Source organism: Spea bombifrons, chromosome 1, assembly GCF_027358695.1.
Source record: "Spea bombifrons isolate aSpeBom1 chromosome 1, aSpeBom1.2.pri, whole genome shotgun sequence".
Classification (NCBI taxonomy): Eukaryota; Metazoa; Chordata; class Amphibia; order Anura; family Pelobatidae; genus Spea; species Spea bombifrons.
The window spans coordinates 60,708,099-60,726,152 of record NC_071087.1 but is presented as its reverse complement, the minus strand read 5'-3'; the positions used below and the strand labels follow the sequence as shown (position 1 = coordinate 60,726,152).

The 18,054-nt window shown below is 36.0% G+C and overlaps 1 long non-coding RNA gene across 1 annotated transcript; it reads right to left on the bottom strand.

Annotated features, from left to right (window-relative positions):
• Positions 1–1,591: 1,591 nt before the first annotated feature.
• Positions 1,592–17,971, bottom strand: LOC128473708 (uncharacterized). The gene is made up of 2 exons (XR_008346290.1): positions 17,867–17,971; positions 1,592–1,786 (listed from the first exon to the last, which is right to left on the bottom strand). It is a non-coding gene; the product is annotated as an uncharacterized LOC128473708 (long non-coding RNA).
• Between the last annotated feature and the right edge of the window lie 83 nt (positions 17,972–18,054).

Below are 18,054 nucleotides of genomic sequence, written 5' to 3'. Positions count from 1 at the left end.
CAGTGCATTATCAATAACAATAAAACATGGTAGGGTATACCTTTCCGATCAAAGTCAACACCCCTACCTAGTGTTAGGCAAGACCACAACATGGTATACAAAAGCTGTGATCTACCTGACCCAAGTTGCCATGTTTAATACATAGGTGCTTTAAGATAAATTTGGAACTGGAAACAGCTACACTTTTCTACAGTTCCAGCTAAAGATTTTGAGAAACATCCTATGATCCAAAGACAAAAATGACCTTTTCCTTGTACAATCCCCCCACCAAACGCACAAAAAGTCTGCTATAAAAAAAGTATTAGGACAGACTCCTTAGGTACCACTCCCCTTCTTGTCTCTCTCTACCAGGACTCTGTATCATACAAAAGTAGGGAATTGGAAATGTTTTCAATAATATATATTGTTCTGCTTTTGCTTTAACAGTAGGATTGCAATGACATCCTGGCGTGTTTTGCTTCTGTTTCAGATATGTTTATTTTTTTTATTAATACTGCTGTATTTTTGTAATACTGTACACGATCACAGTATGTTGAGCTCCTCTCCGTATCTGGTGTTATTCACTGTCCACTGTTCATTCTAGAGTCTTTCGGACCCTGGTATATCGTTTTGTTTTAGCGGACTGTTGTTTTACTGTGCAAATGCGGGAGGTGTTTCCCATTCCTCTAATGTACACACTGTAACTTGTCTTTACGCATACCTTGACTAAACAGAGATGTGAATTAAGGTAAAAAAAACAGTAGGATTGCTGCAACTTAGTAAAACAAGATGAAAGTGTGGGGTATTTTGATGGCACATAACCTACATAAAAACTCTAAGCTATCAAAACGTTCCAGGCAAATTACAAAAAAAATGTAAAAAAAACCTATGCATGTAAGGTATTTCCATAATCTAAAAAAAACATATACTGGATTTCTCTGCCATTACACATAACCTGTGCCAAAAAATTCGAAACAAAACAGAAGCGTTGGTGAAAAAAGTTCAGGAAAGTATTTCTATAGCTAATTTCGGCAGTGATTGGTGGACAAATGGCTGCCTGGAATGTGTTCTGAAGCCACTAGTGACATATCATAGATTGGGTGGTGATTATGGCTTCTTTGTTTGAAATTTCCAGTTACAAACCCAACATACTAAATGTAAAAAAACAACAGTTCCACAATAGCAATATACACCTTATAAGCCCATTTAAAATGCTCAAAATGCATATACAATCTGGACACCTGAATTGCTGTTGGGGGTATGTTCTGTCAATTTAACTGATTTAATGAGGGCTTAGCTATATATCTAACTATGATGTGTGTGAAGATGTAAGTGATGTCTATACATTAGAAAAAAGACTCACTGATGCAACTTTGTAACCTTTTAAATTCATACATTGTCCTTTTTTGTACACCTGTGCATTGGTGTTTTTTAATATAGCATGAAATGAATGTCAAAGGGCCCTGAGGAAGCCAGCCCTGCAGCTCTTTAGCGTACACACTGGTTAGGCCCGATCCATTGGTCTGGATAAAATCCATTCATTTTTGTTTTTACATATGGTTACAGCTACTTTTAGTCAATAGTATAAACAAACCACAACAGAAACTAATGGTCATTTAATTTATTTATTATTAATTACAACATTAATTAATTAATCATGGTGACAGCTACCTCGAGACTCACGAAGAGTCACCTTTCAGCACACAGGAGAGGAAAAACCACCCTAAGGGGGGAAACCTCTGGGGAACCATGGCTTGAAAGATTGTCCTTCCCTCTGGACACAAAGAGGTTAACTGTGTATTTATACCTGTAGAGAAGAAAAGGCAAAACGTAATTGACAAAACGGAAGAACAAAGCCTCTGTGGATGAGTATGCCTCCACCGCAAGCTCATTCCCTTGAATAGGCTGCCTTAACATCATCCGTTCAATATGAATGGACATAGCATTAAACACGGAGATGGCATTACACATGGACATAGCTTTAAACAAGGACATAGCTTTATACATGGACATGACATTAAACAAGGACATAGTATTAAACATGGCCATAGCATTACTCACGGATATATCATTAAACATGGATATAGCATTACACATGGAGATAGCATTAAACAAGGTCATAGCATTACACATGGGCATTGCATTAAACATGGACATAGCATTACACATGGACATATCATTACACATGGACATAGTATTAAACATGGACATAGCATTACACATGGACATAGCATTATACATGGATATAGCATTACACATGGACATAACATTACACAAGGATATAGCATTACACATGGACATATAATTAAACGTGGGCATACCATTACACATGAAGATAGAATTAAACATGGACATAGCATTCAAAATGGAGATAGCATTACACATAGAGAGAGCATTAAACATGGAGAGAGCATTAAACACGGAGATAGCATTAAACATGGAGAGATCATTAAAATGGATATAGCATTACACATGGACATAACATTAAACATGGACATAGCATTAAACAGGGAAATAGCATTAGACATGGATATAGCATTAAATATGCACATAGCATTACACATGGACATAGCATTAAACATGGAGATAGCATTACGCATGGGCATAGCATTACACATGGACATAACATGACACATGGACATAACATGACACATGGACATAGCATTACACATGGAGATCGCATTACACATGGAGATAGCATTAAATATGGATATCGTATTAAACATGGATATAGCATTACACATGGATATAGCACTACATATGAAAATAGCACTACACAAGGACAAAGCATTACACATGGACATAACATTAAACATGCACATAGGATTTCACATGGAGATAGCATTAAACATGGACATAGAATTAAAGATGGACATAGCATTACACATAGAAAAAACATTAAACATGGGCATAGCATAAAACATGGACATGACATTAAACATGGATATAACATTAAACATGGGCATAGCATAAAACATGGACATGGCATTAAACATGGATATAACATTAAACATGGACATAGCATTAAACATGGACACAGCATTACACATGGACATAGCATTAAAGATGGACAAAGCATTACACATGGAGATAGCATTAAACATGGACATAGCACTACGCATGGGCAGAGCACTATGCATGGATATAGCATTAAAAATGGATATAGTATTAAACATGGACATAGCATTACACATGGACATAGCATTACACATAGAGACAACACTACACATGTACATAGCATTAGACATGGACACATCATTAAACGTGGACACAACATTAAACATGGACATAGCATTACACATGGATATAGCAGTAAACATGGATATAGAATTAAATATGGAGATAGCACTACGCATGGATATAGCATTTCACATGGACATAGCATTAAACATGGCCATGGCATTACACATGGCGATAGCATTAAACATATACATAGCATAAAACATGGATATAGCATTACACATAGAGATACATTAAATATGGATGAAGCATTACACATAGAGATAACATTAAACATGGACTTAGCATTAAACATGGACATAGCATTACACATGGATATAGCATTAAACATGGACATTGCATTCAGCATGGATATAGCATTAAGCATGGATATAACATTAAACATGGACATAGCATTGCACTAGGAGATAACATTAAACATGGGCATAGCATTAAACATGTACATAGCATCACACATGGATATAGCATTAAACACGGACATAGCATTACACAGGGATATAGCATTAAACATAGACATAGCAGTACACATGGATGTAGCAATAAACATGGATATCGAAGTACACATAGAGATAACATTAAACATGGACATAGCATAAAACAGGGACATTGCATTACACATGAATATGGCATTAAACATGGATATAACATTACAAGTGGATATGACATTAAAGATGGACATATCATTACACACGGATATATTATTAAATATGGACATAGCATTAAACATTAAACATGGACACAGCATTAAACATGGTCATATCATTAAACATGGACACAGCACTAAACATGGATATAGCATTACACATAGAGATAACATTAAACATGTCCATTGCATTAAACATGGATAAAGCATTAAACATGGACAAAGCACTACACATGGATATAGTATTACACATAGAGATAATAAAACATGGCAATTGCATTAAACATGGACACAGCATTACACATGGACATAAGATAACACATGGACATAGCACGAAACATGGATACGGCATTACACAGAGATAACATTACACATCGACATATCAATACACGCAGAGATAACATTAAACATGGACATGGCATTAAACATGGATGTAGCATTAAACATGGACATAGCATTACACATAGAGATAACATTAAACATGGACAAAGCATTACACATGGATATAGCATTACACATGGACATAGCATTAAGCATGGATATAGCATTAAACATGGATATAGCACTACTCATGGAGATAGCATTAAACATGGATATAACATTATAGATAGAGATAACATTAAAAATGGACATAGCACTACACATATTGATAGCATTAAACATTTACATAGCATTAAGCATAGAGATAACATTAAACATGGACATAGCAGTAAACATGGACATAGGATTACACATGGATGTAGCATTTTACATGGACTTAGCATTACACATGGATATAGCATTAAACATGGACATATCATTACACACAGAGTTAAGATTACACATGGACATAGCATTACACGTGAAGATAGTATTAAACATAGAGATAGCATTACACATGGGCATATAATTAAACATGGATATAGCATTAAACATGGATAAAGCATTAAATATGGACATAGAATTAAACATAGAGATAACATTAAACATGGACATAGCATTACACATGGATATAGCATTAAACATGGATATAGCATTGCACTAGGACATAACATTAACCCCTTAACGACAATCCCCGTACATGTACGGGGTTGCCGTGCAACGGGTTAACGACAATGCCCGTACATGTACGGGCTGCCGTTAAATAGCTGCATCGCCGCGATCGCGGCGTTTTCGCCGCGATCGGCGGCTTTGCAGCATCCACGGAAGCCTCCCAAGTGAGGCTGACCGTGGATCCGGGGAGGGCAGCCCTCCCCGGAAGAAAAATGGCCGCCGCCGCACCGATCATGAAAGATCGCGGCGGCGCCCGGCTAAAACAGCTTAGGAAGCGATCTGAATCGCTTCCTAAGCATAAATGGTGTTACTGACATGCCTCGATATCGAGGCATATCAGCAACACAACCCCCCTACCCCGATCACCTTGTGATTGCTCCGAAGAGCAACCACAAGTGCCATCCTGTAAATGACGTTGCCGTCATTCACAGGATGGCATTAACAATAGAAATGAGTTCATAGAGGGTCTATCCAGACCCTCTTGTGAACTCTCGAGCTCCTCCTGCAGGTTGAATGCAGGTACTGCATCCAACCATGCAAGGTCAATGGAGCCCAGCTCACTAATGAGTGATTAGTAAAAAAAAAAAAAAAAAAAAAAAACAAAAAAAAAAAACAATTAAATTTTTTTTTTAAAAAAAATGTTTAAAAAAAATAAAAATAATATGGTAACATAAAAATCCCCACTGTCACCAAAAAAAAAAAAAATAATAAGCAAGTCCTAAAATTCTTTATCTTTATAAAAATTCCAGCATGGAAAGAGTTAAAATATTGGCATTACAAATGCCCATAGGGTGTCTCGTATTACAAAATGCATGAGTGGATGGGATAAATTGAATTGGCCGGGGGGTTCAAAGGTGTCCCAAATATGGGACATGGGGGCAGTAGGATCAGATGTCTAAATGGCCAAAAAATACACACCTCACAAAGGCGGCCTTTTACCTCCCAAATAACCCAACAAACCCATGCATGTGGGGTATCACTGCGCTCAGGAGATGTTACTGAACACATATTGGGGTGTTGTTTGACAGGGACATATACCAGGAGCGATAAATTTATACCTGAAGTACAACGTGTGTGTGAAAAAAATACAAAAAAATTTACTACCATAAAGTTTCACAAAGGCTGGTGGTAAAATTAGTGCATGGAAAGGGTTAAATTACCAGCATGTGAAATACCTTGGGGTGTCTAGTTTTTAAAAATATATGACTTGATGGGGTAAATTGCATTGGCCGGCTTCAAAGATACCCGAAATGGCACATGGGGGGAAGAATTACCAGATTTGGAAAAAAAGGTTTTGAAATAGCAAAACGCTACCTGTACTTATTGCCCCATAACGTGCAGAAAAAAGCAAAAAAACATAAAAACATTGGGTATTTCTAAATTCAGGACAAATAGTAGAATCTATTTAGCAGGTTTTTTCATTCGTTTTTGCAGATGAGTAAAAGTTTTTTGTTTAAAAAGTGAGAAAAAGTAATTTTTTAACCAAAAATCCCCATATTTTATCATTTTTTTTATAGTAAATTAGATGATATGATAAAATTAATGATATCTAAAGAAAGCCCTGTTTGTCCTGAAAAAAACAATATATAATATGTGTGGGAGCACGAAATGAGAAAGAAGAAAATCACAGCTAAACAGGAACACCGAAAAATGTTAAAATAGCCATTGTCCCACAATATACTACGAGTAATAACCCCTATTGTCCTTAAGGGGTTAAACATGGACATAGCATTAAACATGTACATTGCATTTTACATGGATATAGCCTTAAACGTGGACATAGCATTACACAGGGATATAGCATTAAACAGGGACATAACATTACACATAGAGATAACATTAAACATGGACATAGCAGTACACATGGATGTAGCATCAAACATGGATATTGCATTACACATAGAGATAACATTAAACATAGGCATAGCATAAAACATGGACATAGCATTAAACATGGATATGACATTACAAGTGGATATAACATCAAAGATGGACATATCATTATACACGGATATGGTCTTAAATATGGACATAGCATTAAACATTAAACATGGACACAGCATTAAACATGGTCTTATCATGAAACATGGACACAGCACTAAACATGGATATAGCATTACACATAGAGATAACATTAAACATGGACATTCCATTAAACATGGATATAGCATTAAACATGGACATAACAATACACATGGACATAAGATAACACATGGACATAGCACTGAACATGGATATGACATTACACAGAGATAACATTACACATGGACATATCATTACACGCAGAGATAACATTAAACATGGACATAGCATTAAACATGGATGTAGCATTACACATGGACATAGCATTAAACATGGAGATAGCATTAAGCATGGATATAGCATTAAGCATGGACATAACAATACAGATAGACATAGCATTACACATGGACATAGCAGTAAACATGGATATAGAATTAAATATGGAGATAGCACTACACATGGATATAGCATTTCACATGGACATAGCATTACAGATAGAGATAGCAATAAAAACGGACATAGCATTAAACTTGGATAAAGCATTAAATATGGACAAAGCATTACACATAGAGATAGATTAAACATGGGCATTGCATTAAACATGGATATAGCATTAAACATGGACATAGCATTAAACGTGGACACAGCATTACACATGGATATAGCATTAAAATAGGACATAGCATTGCACTAGGAGATAACATTAAACATGGGCATAGCATTAAACATGTACATAGCATTAAACATGGTTATAGCATTAAACATGGACATATCATTACACAGGGATATAGCATTAAACATGGACATAGCAGTACATATGGATGTAGCATTAAACATGGATATTGCATTACACATAGAGATAATATTAAACATGGACAAAGCATTAAACATGGACATAGCATTACACATGGATATGGCATTAAACATGGATATAACATTACAAGTGGATATAACATTAAAGATGGACATATCATTACACACGGATATAGTATTAAATATGGACATAGCATTAAACATTAAACATGGACACAGCATTAAACATCGTCATATCATTAAACATGGACACAGCACTAAACATGGATATAGCATTACACATAGAGATAACATTAAACATGGCCATTGCATTAAACATGGATATAGCATTAAACATGGACATAGCATTATACATGGAGATAGCATTAAATATGGACATATCACCATACATGGACATAGCATTAAACATGGACATAGCATTACACATGGACATAAGATAACACATGGACATAGCACTGAACATGGATACGACATTACACAGAGATAACATTACACATGGACATATCATTACACGCAGAGATAACATTAAACATGGATATAGCATTAAATATGGACATAGAATTAAACATAGAGATAACATTAAACATGGACATAGCATTACACATGGATATAGCATTAAACATGGACATAGCATTGCACTAGGTGATAACATTAAACATGGACATAGCATTATACATGTATATAGCATTAAACATGGACATAGCATTACACAGGGATATAGCATTAAACATGGATATTGCATTACACCTAGAGATAACATTAAACATAGGCATAGCATAAAACAGGGACATAGCATTAAACATGGACATAGCATTACACATGGATATGGCATTAAACATGGATATAACATTACAAGTGGATATAACATTAAAGATGGACATATCATTACACACATACATAGTATTAAATATGGACATAGCATAAAACATTAAACATGGACACAGCATTAAACATGGTCTTATCATTAAACATGGACACAGCACTAAACATGGATATAGCATTACACATAGAGATAACATTAAACATGGCCATTGCATTAAACATGGATATAGCATTAAACATGGACATAGCATTACACATGGAGATAGCATTAAATATGGGCATATCACCATACATGAACATAGCATTAAACATGGACATAGCATTACACATGGGCATAAGATAACACATGGACATAGCACTGAACATGGATACGACATTACACAGAGATAACATTTCACATGGACATATCATTACACGCAGAGATAACATTAAACATGGATATAGCATTAAACATGGATGTAACATTAAACATGGACATAGCATTACACATAGAGATAACATTACACATGGACATAGCATTACGCATGGAGATAACGTCAAACATAGACATAGAATTAAACATGGATATAGCATGACGCATGGAAATAGCACTACTCATGGAGATAGCATTAAACATGGATATAACATTACAAATAGAGATAACATTAAACATGGACATAGCATTACACATTGAGATAACATTAAACATGGACACAGCATTAAACATGGACATAGCATTACAGATGTAGATTGCATTAAACATGGACATAGCATTAAGCATAGAGATAACATTTACCATTTACATAGCATTAAGCATAGAGAACATTAAATATGGACATAGCATTAGACATGGATGTAGCATTGCACATAGAGTTAAGATTACACATGGACATAGCATTACACATGGAGATAGTATTAAACATGGAGATAGCTTTAAAAATGGACATAGTATTAAACATGGATATAGCAGTAAACATGGATGTAGCATTAAATATGGACATAACATTAAACATAGAGATAACATTAAACATGGACATAGCATTACACATGGATATAGTATTAAACAGGGATATAGCATTAGACCTGGATATATCATTAAACATGGACGTAGCATTACACATGGATACAGCACTAAACATGGACATAACATTGCACTAGGAGATAACATTAAACATGTACATAGCATTACACATAGATGTAGCATTAAACATGGACATAGCATTAAACATGGCCATAACATTAAACATGGACATAGCAGTACAGATGGATGTAGCATTAAACATGGATATAGCATTACTCATGGATATAGCATTAAACATGAACATATGATTACACATGGACATAGCATTAAACATGGAAACAGCATTACACATGTATACAGCATTAAACATGGACATAGCATTAAGCATGGATATAGCATTAAACATGGACATAGCACTACTCATGGACATAGCATTAAACATGAATATACGATTACACATGGACATAGCATTGAACATGGGCATAGCATTACACATGTAGATAGCATTAAACATGGGGATAACATTAAACATGGACATAGGATTACACATGGAGATAGTATTAAATATGGAGATAGCATCACACATGGATATAGCATTAAACATGGAGATAACATTAAACATGGACATAGCATTACACATGGAGATAGTATTAAACATGGACATAGCTTTACACATAGAGATAACATTAAACATGGACATAGCATTAAACCTGGATATAGCATTAAACATGGACATAGCATTGCACTAGGAGATAACATTAAACATGGACATAGCATTAAACATGGACATAACATTAAACATGGACATAGCATTACACAGGGATATAGCATTAAACATGGACATAGCATTACACATGGATCTGCATTACACATGGACATAGCAGTACACATGGATATAGCATTAAACATGAACATACGATTACACATGGACATAGCATTAAACATGGACACAGGATTATACATGTAAAAAGCATTAAACATGGACATAGCATTACACATGGATTTATCAGTAAAGAAGGATATCGAATTAAATCTGGAGAAATCACTACACATGGATATAGCATTTCACATGGACATAGAATTAAACATGGCCATGGCATTACGCACAGAGATAACTTTAAACATAGACAGAATTAAACATGGATATAGCATTACACATAGAGATACATTAAACATGGACATTGCATTAAACATGGACATAGCATTATATGGACGAAGCATTACACATAAAGATAACATTAAACATGGACATAGCATTTAAAATGGACATAGCATTTAACATGGACATAGAATTACACATGGATATAGCACTACTCATGGAGATAGCACTAAACATGGATATAACATTACAGATAGAGATAACATTAAACGTGGACATAGCATTACACATTGAGATAACATTAATCATGGACATAGCATTAAACATGGACATAGCATTACACATATGGATTGCCTTAAACATGGACATAGCATTAAGCATAGAGAACATTAAACATGGACATAGCAGTAAACATGGACATAGCATTACACATGGATATAGCATTTTACATGGACATAGCATTAAACATGGACATAGCATTACACATGGAGATAGCATTAAATATGATCATTTCACTACACATGGACATAGTACTAAACATGGACATAGCATTACACATGGACATAAGATAACACATGGACATAGCACTGAACATGGATACGACATTACACAGAGATAACATTACTCATGGACATAGCATTAAACATGGATGTAGCATTACACATAGAGTTAAGATTACACATGGACATAGCATTACACATGGAGATAGTATTAAACATGGAGATAGCATTACACATGGGCATAGCATTAAATGTGGACATAACATTAAACATCGAGATAACATTAAACATGGACATAGCATTAGACATGGATATATCATTAAACATGGACGTAGCATTACACATGGATATAGCACTAAACATGGACATAGCCTTGCACTAGGAGATAACATTAAACATGGACATAGCATTAAACATGTACATAGCATTACACATAGATATAGCACTAAACATGGACATAGCATTGCACATGGATATAGCATTAAACATGGGCATAGCATTACACATAGAGATAACATTAAAGATAGACATAGCATTAAACATGGACATAGTAGTACACATGAGTGTGGCATTAAACATGGATATAGCATTACACATGGACATAACAATAAACATGGACATATCAGTACAGATGGATGTAGCATTAAACATGGATATAGCATTACACATAGAGATACCATTAAACATGGACATAGCATTAAACATGGATATAGCATTAAATATGGATATAGCATTGAACATGGGCATAGCATTACACATGTACATCGCATTAAACATGGAGATAACATTAAACATGGACATAGCATTACACATAGAGATAACATTAAACAAGGACATAGCATTAAACATGGATATAGCATTACACATGGATATAGCATTAAACATGGGCATAGCATTACACATAGAGATAACATTAAACATAGACATAGCATTAAACATGAACATAGTAGTACACATGAGTGTGGCATTAAACATGGATATAGCATTACACATGGACATAACATTAAACATGGACATAGCAGTACAGATGGATGTAGCATTAAACATGGACATAGCATTAAACATGGATATAGCATTACACATAGAGATAGCATTAAACATGGATATAGCATTAAATATGTATATAGCATTGAACATGGGCATAGCATTACACATAGAGTTAAGATTACACATGGACACAGCATTACACATGGAGATAGTATTAAACATGGAGATAACATTTAACATGGACATAGCATTACACATGGAGATAGTATTAAACATGGAGATAGCATTACACATGGACATAGCATTACACATAGAGATAACATTAAACAAGGACATAGCATTAAACATGGATATAGCATTAAACATGGATATAGCATTAAACATGGACATAGCATTACACATAGAGTTAAGATTACACATGGACACAGCATTACACATGGAGATAGTATTAAACATGGAGATAACATTTAACATGGACATAGCATTACACATAGAGTTAAGATTACACTTGGACATAGCATTACACATAGAGAAAACATTAAAGAAGGGCATAGCATTTAACATGGGTATAGCATTAAATATGGACATAGCATTAAACATAGAGATAACATTAAACATGGACATAGCATTACAGATGGATATAGCATTAAATATGGATATAGCATTACACCTGGATATATCATTAAACATGGACACAGGATTACACATGTATACAGCATTAAACATGGACATAGCATTAAGCATTGATATGGCATTAAACATGGACATAGCACTAATCATGGATATAGCATTAAACATGAACATACGATTACACATGGACATAGCATTAAACATGGACATAGCATTACACATAGAGATAACATTAAACATGGACATAGCATTAAAAATTGACATAGCATTACACATGGATATAGCATTAAGCATGGGTATAGCATTAAACATGGATATAGCACTACTCATGGCTATAGCTTTAAACATGGATATAACATTACAGATAGAGATAACATTAAACATGGACATAGCATTACACATGGATATAGCATTATACATATAGATTGCATTAAACATGGGCATAGCATTAAACAAGGATATAGCATTAAAATGGACATAGCATTAAGCATATAGATAGCATTAAACATTTACATAGCATTAAGCATAGATATAGCATTAAACATGGACATAGCATTACACATGGATATAGCATTACACATAGAGATAACATTAAACATGGCTATTGCATTAAACATGGACATAGCATTACACATGGACATAAGATAACACATGGATATAGCACGAAACATGGATACGGCATTACACAGAGATAACATTACACATCGACATATCAATACACGCAGAGATAACATTAAACATGGACATAGCATTACACATCGACATATCATTACACGCAGAGATAACATTAAACATGGACATAGCATTACACATCGACATATCATTAGACGCAGAGATAACATTAAACATGGACTTAGCATTAAACATGGATGTAGCATTAAACATGGACATAGGATTACACATAGAGATAACATTAAACATGGACATAGCATTAAACATGGATGTAGCATTAAACATGGACATAGGATTACACATAGAGATAACATTAAACATGGACATAGCATTAAACATGGACATAGCATTACACATGGACATAGCATTAAGCATGGATATAGCATTACACATGGACATAGCATTAAGCATGGATATAGCATTAAACATGGATATAAGATTACAGATAGAGATAACATTAAATGTGGACATAGCATTACACATAGAGATAACATTAAACATGGACATAGCATTAAACATGTACATAGCATTACACATATAGATTGCATTAAACATGGGCATAGCATTAAACAAGGATATAGCATTAAACATGGACATAGTATTAAGCATATAGATAGCATTAAACATTTACATATCATTAAGCATAGAGATAACATTAAACATGGACATAGCAGTAAACATAGACATAGCATTACACATGGACATAGCATTACACATGGACATAGCATTACACATGGACATAGCCCTAAACATGGATACAGCATTACACAGAGATAACATTACACATGGAAATATCATTACACGTAGAGATAACATTAATCATGGACATAGCATTAAACATGGATGTAGCATTAAACATAGCATTAAACATAGACATATCATTAAGCATGGATAAAGCATTAAAAATGGACATATCATTAAACATGGATGTAGCATTAAACATTCACATAGCATTACACATAGACATATCATTAACAATGGATAAAGCATTACAGATGGACATAGCATTACACATGGATATAGCAGTAAATATGGATATAGAATTCAATATGGAGATAGCATTTCACAAGAACAGCCCCGGAGGGAAAAGAAATTGGACGGAGGGGCCACATGAATTTAGTGCGGACAAGGTACCCATGGTCAGGCCTGTTGAAGGGGTTAAGGCATGACTAAGGGAAATTTTGGCACTGAAGGTGTTAAGCTAGTGGCACGTGCAGGGGCCAGAAGGGAGGGGGTAATTACCCTCCCTTGGGGGGTATATAAGGAAGGGTCGTGGCCTATAGGGGCAACCATTTTAAAGAAAATTTTCCCACCCATCCCTCCCCTGTTTTGGCATTCTGCCGGGTACTCTGGTTTTAAGCTGGTACGGTGCAGGAGTTAACCATCTAGGTATGGTTACTTGTGGTGCACAGAGGTGTAAGTGCAGGACACTCCAGGGGCATGCGCCTCTGTGAATCGTAAGGTCATGTGACTGCCGCGCTGGGGGACGCCGGCAGTTTCAGCAGGGATACAGGTGGACACGCCCATACCAGCAGGTTACTTATGTGGTTATTAATTTGGTTATTAAGTGGTTATTAAAATGTTTACAATTGGTTATGTTATTTATATATAGTGTGTCAAATTGGTTGTGTTTATAATATTTGACACTTTGTAACATGTTAATAAAGGTTGAGTGTCGCGGTGCTGAAGTTATTTCAAGTCCGCACCGCGGACAAATAATTCCATATCTGACATTAATAAAGCTTTTAAAATAAAGAAGTGTCTCTTGTTTTATTTGTAAAGAGGTACCGAAACTGGACGCTACTACATTCATGCACATAGCATTACAGATAGAGATAGCATTAAACATGGACATAGCATTAAACATGGCCATGGCATTACATATGGAGATAGCATTAAACATAGACATAGAATTAAACATGGATATAGCATTACACATAGAGATACATTAAACATGGACATTGCATTAAAATGGATAAAGCATTAAATATGGACGAAGCATTACACATAGAGATAACATTAAACATGGACATAGCATAACATATGGACATATCATTACACATGGATATAGCATTAAACATGGATATAGCATTAAATATGGAGATAACATTACACATGGAAATGGCATTAAACATGGACATAGCATTAAACATGGACATAGCATTACACATAGAGATAACATTAAACATGGACATAGCATTAAACATGGATATACCGTATTTGCTCAATTATAAGACGACCCTGATTATAAGACGACCCCCCCAAAAACTGAATATTAATTTATGAAAAAAAGAAAAAGCCTGAATATAAGACAACCCTATAGGGAAAAGTTTTACCAGTAAATGTTAATTCATGTAAAGTAGGTGAACATTTTTTTTAATAAAAGCTATGCTATTAAAAGCTATGTTTTTATTTCCTTTTTTTTCAACCTGCCCTCTCCCCCCCCAGTTATGCACATCTGCCCCCTGGCTTGCCACTCTGCCCCAGAAATGCCTTATTCCCCCTATATGCCACTGTGCCCCATGATATGCCTTTTAACCCTCTAAATGCCACTGTACCCCATGATTTGCGTTTTGACCCGCTATGTGCCACTCTGCCTCCAGAACTGCCTTATGCCCCTATATGCCACTCTGGCATTTAGGGGGTTAGAAGGCATATTATGGGGCAGAGTGGCATATAGGGAGGTATAAGGCATTTCACAGAGCACTCTGCCTCCAGAAATGCCTTATGACCCCCATTTAACACTCCCTCCCCCTTCCTCCTCCAAACTTACCGGAGCTTCTGAGTCCCCGGCGCGCGTTGAGCGTTGAGCGTGCTACACGCTGCCCAGTGCTTAGTCCGGGCAGCGTGTAGAGCTCTAGGTGAATTGAGTAGAGCTCTACACGCTGCCCGGAGTAAGCACCAGGGACTCAGAAGTACCGGTAGTTGGGGGGGGCAGGAGGATCCAGGTCCCCTGCATCGCTGCGGGGGATCTGGATCTTAGTCTCATTGTCAGAACTATTTGAGGTCTGATTATAAGACGACCCCGATTATAAGACAAGGGTTATTTTTCAGAGCATTTGCTCTGGAAAAAAACCTTGTCTTATAATCGAGCAAATACGGTAGCATTACACATAGAGATAACATTAAACATGGACATAGCATTAAACATGGACATTACATTAAACATGGACATAAGATTACACCTGGACGTAGCATTACACATAGAGATAGCATTAAAAATGGACATAGCATTAAACATGGATATAGCATTACACAAGGACATAGCATTACACATGGACATAGCATTACAGATAGAGATAGCATTAAAAATGGACATAGCATTAAACATGGACATAGCATTAAACATAGACATATCAGTAAGCATGGATAAAGCATTAAACATGGACATAACATTAAACATGGATGTAGCATTAAACATGGACATAGCATTATACATAGAGATAACATTAAACATGGACATAGCATTACACATGGACATAGCATTACACACGGATATAGCATTAAACATGGACATAACATTATACATAGAGATAACATTAAACATGGACATAGCATTACACATGGACATGGCATTACACATGGATATAGCATTAAACATGGACATAGCAATAAACATGAACATAAATAAAGGCTCCAGGCACTCAAGGGTTCCAGCTCAGGCAGATTTATTGAATGACGACAGCAACAACTTTCAACCTCACAATGAGGTCTTTATCAAGACTTGATAAAGACCTCATTGTGAGGTCGAAACGTTGTTGCTGTCGTCCTTCAATAAATCTGCCTGAGCTGGAACCCTTGAGTGCCTGGAGCCTTTATTTATTTTGACCTACTGGGGAGCTGGCCCTTCCTGGCACAGTTAAGCACCTGAGTTCCTTTGGTGTGTGTGCAGATTCCTAATTCTGGTGACATAGCAATAAACATGGACATAACGCTACTCATTGACATAACAATAAACATGGACATAGCATTAATCATGGGTACAGAGCCGGCCTTAGGTGTTCTGGCGCCCTGTGCGGACTACTTCTCTGGCGCCCCCCATCCCTAAAAAAAGAAAGGAAACAAAATCTTGTCACAAAACTCCCCTTTCTCACTATCTATCCCCTCTCCCCCTTTATCACTATCTACCACCTCTGCCCCTTCTCACTGCCTTCCCCCACTCTGCCCCTTCTCACTATCTACCACCTCTGCCCCTTCTCACTGCCTTTCCCACCTCTGCCCCTTCTCACTATCTACCACCTCTGCCCCTTCTCACTGGTTGGCTATGGGCCACAATAGATGTATCTTCTTTATACACGGTAATAAGACATGAACAGGGAATTGAAGCAATTAATAAAACACTAACCAGGGGACGGAAGGATTTCATTTTGGAATGTATCGATTTCATTCTGAAATATAACTATTTCTGGTTGGAACACCAGTCTTACCGTCAACTATGTGGGACAGCCACGGGTGCCAGGTTCACGCCGAGTTACGCCAACCTTTTTGTAGCCAAATGGGAAGCAGAACAGATATGGCACAACAATCCATTCGAAGCGGACCTGGTGCTGTGGAAGAGATATATTGATGTGTTAATTATATGGAGGGGAACACTGGATAAATTACATCAATTTAT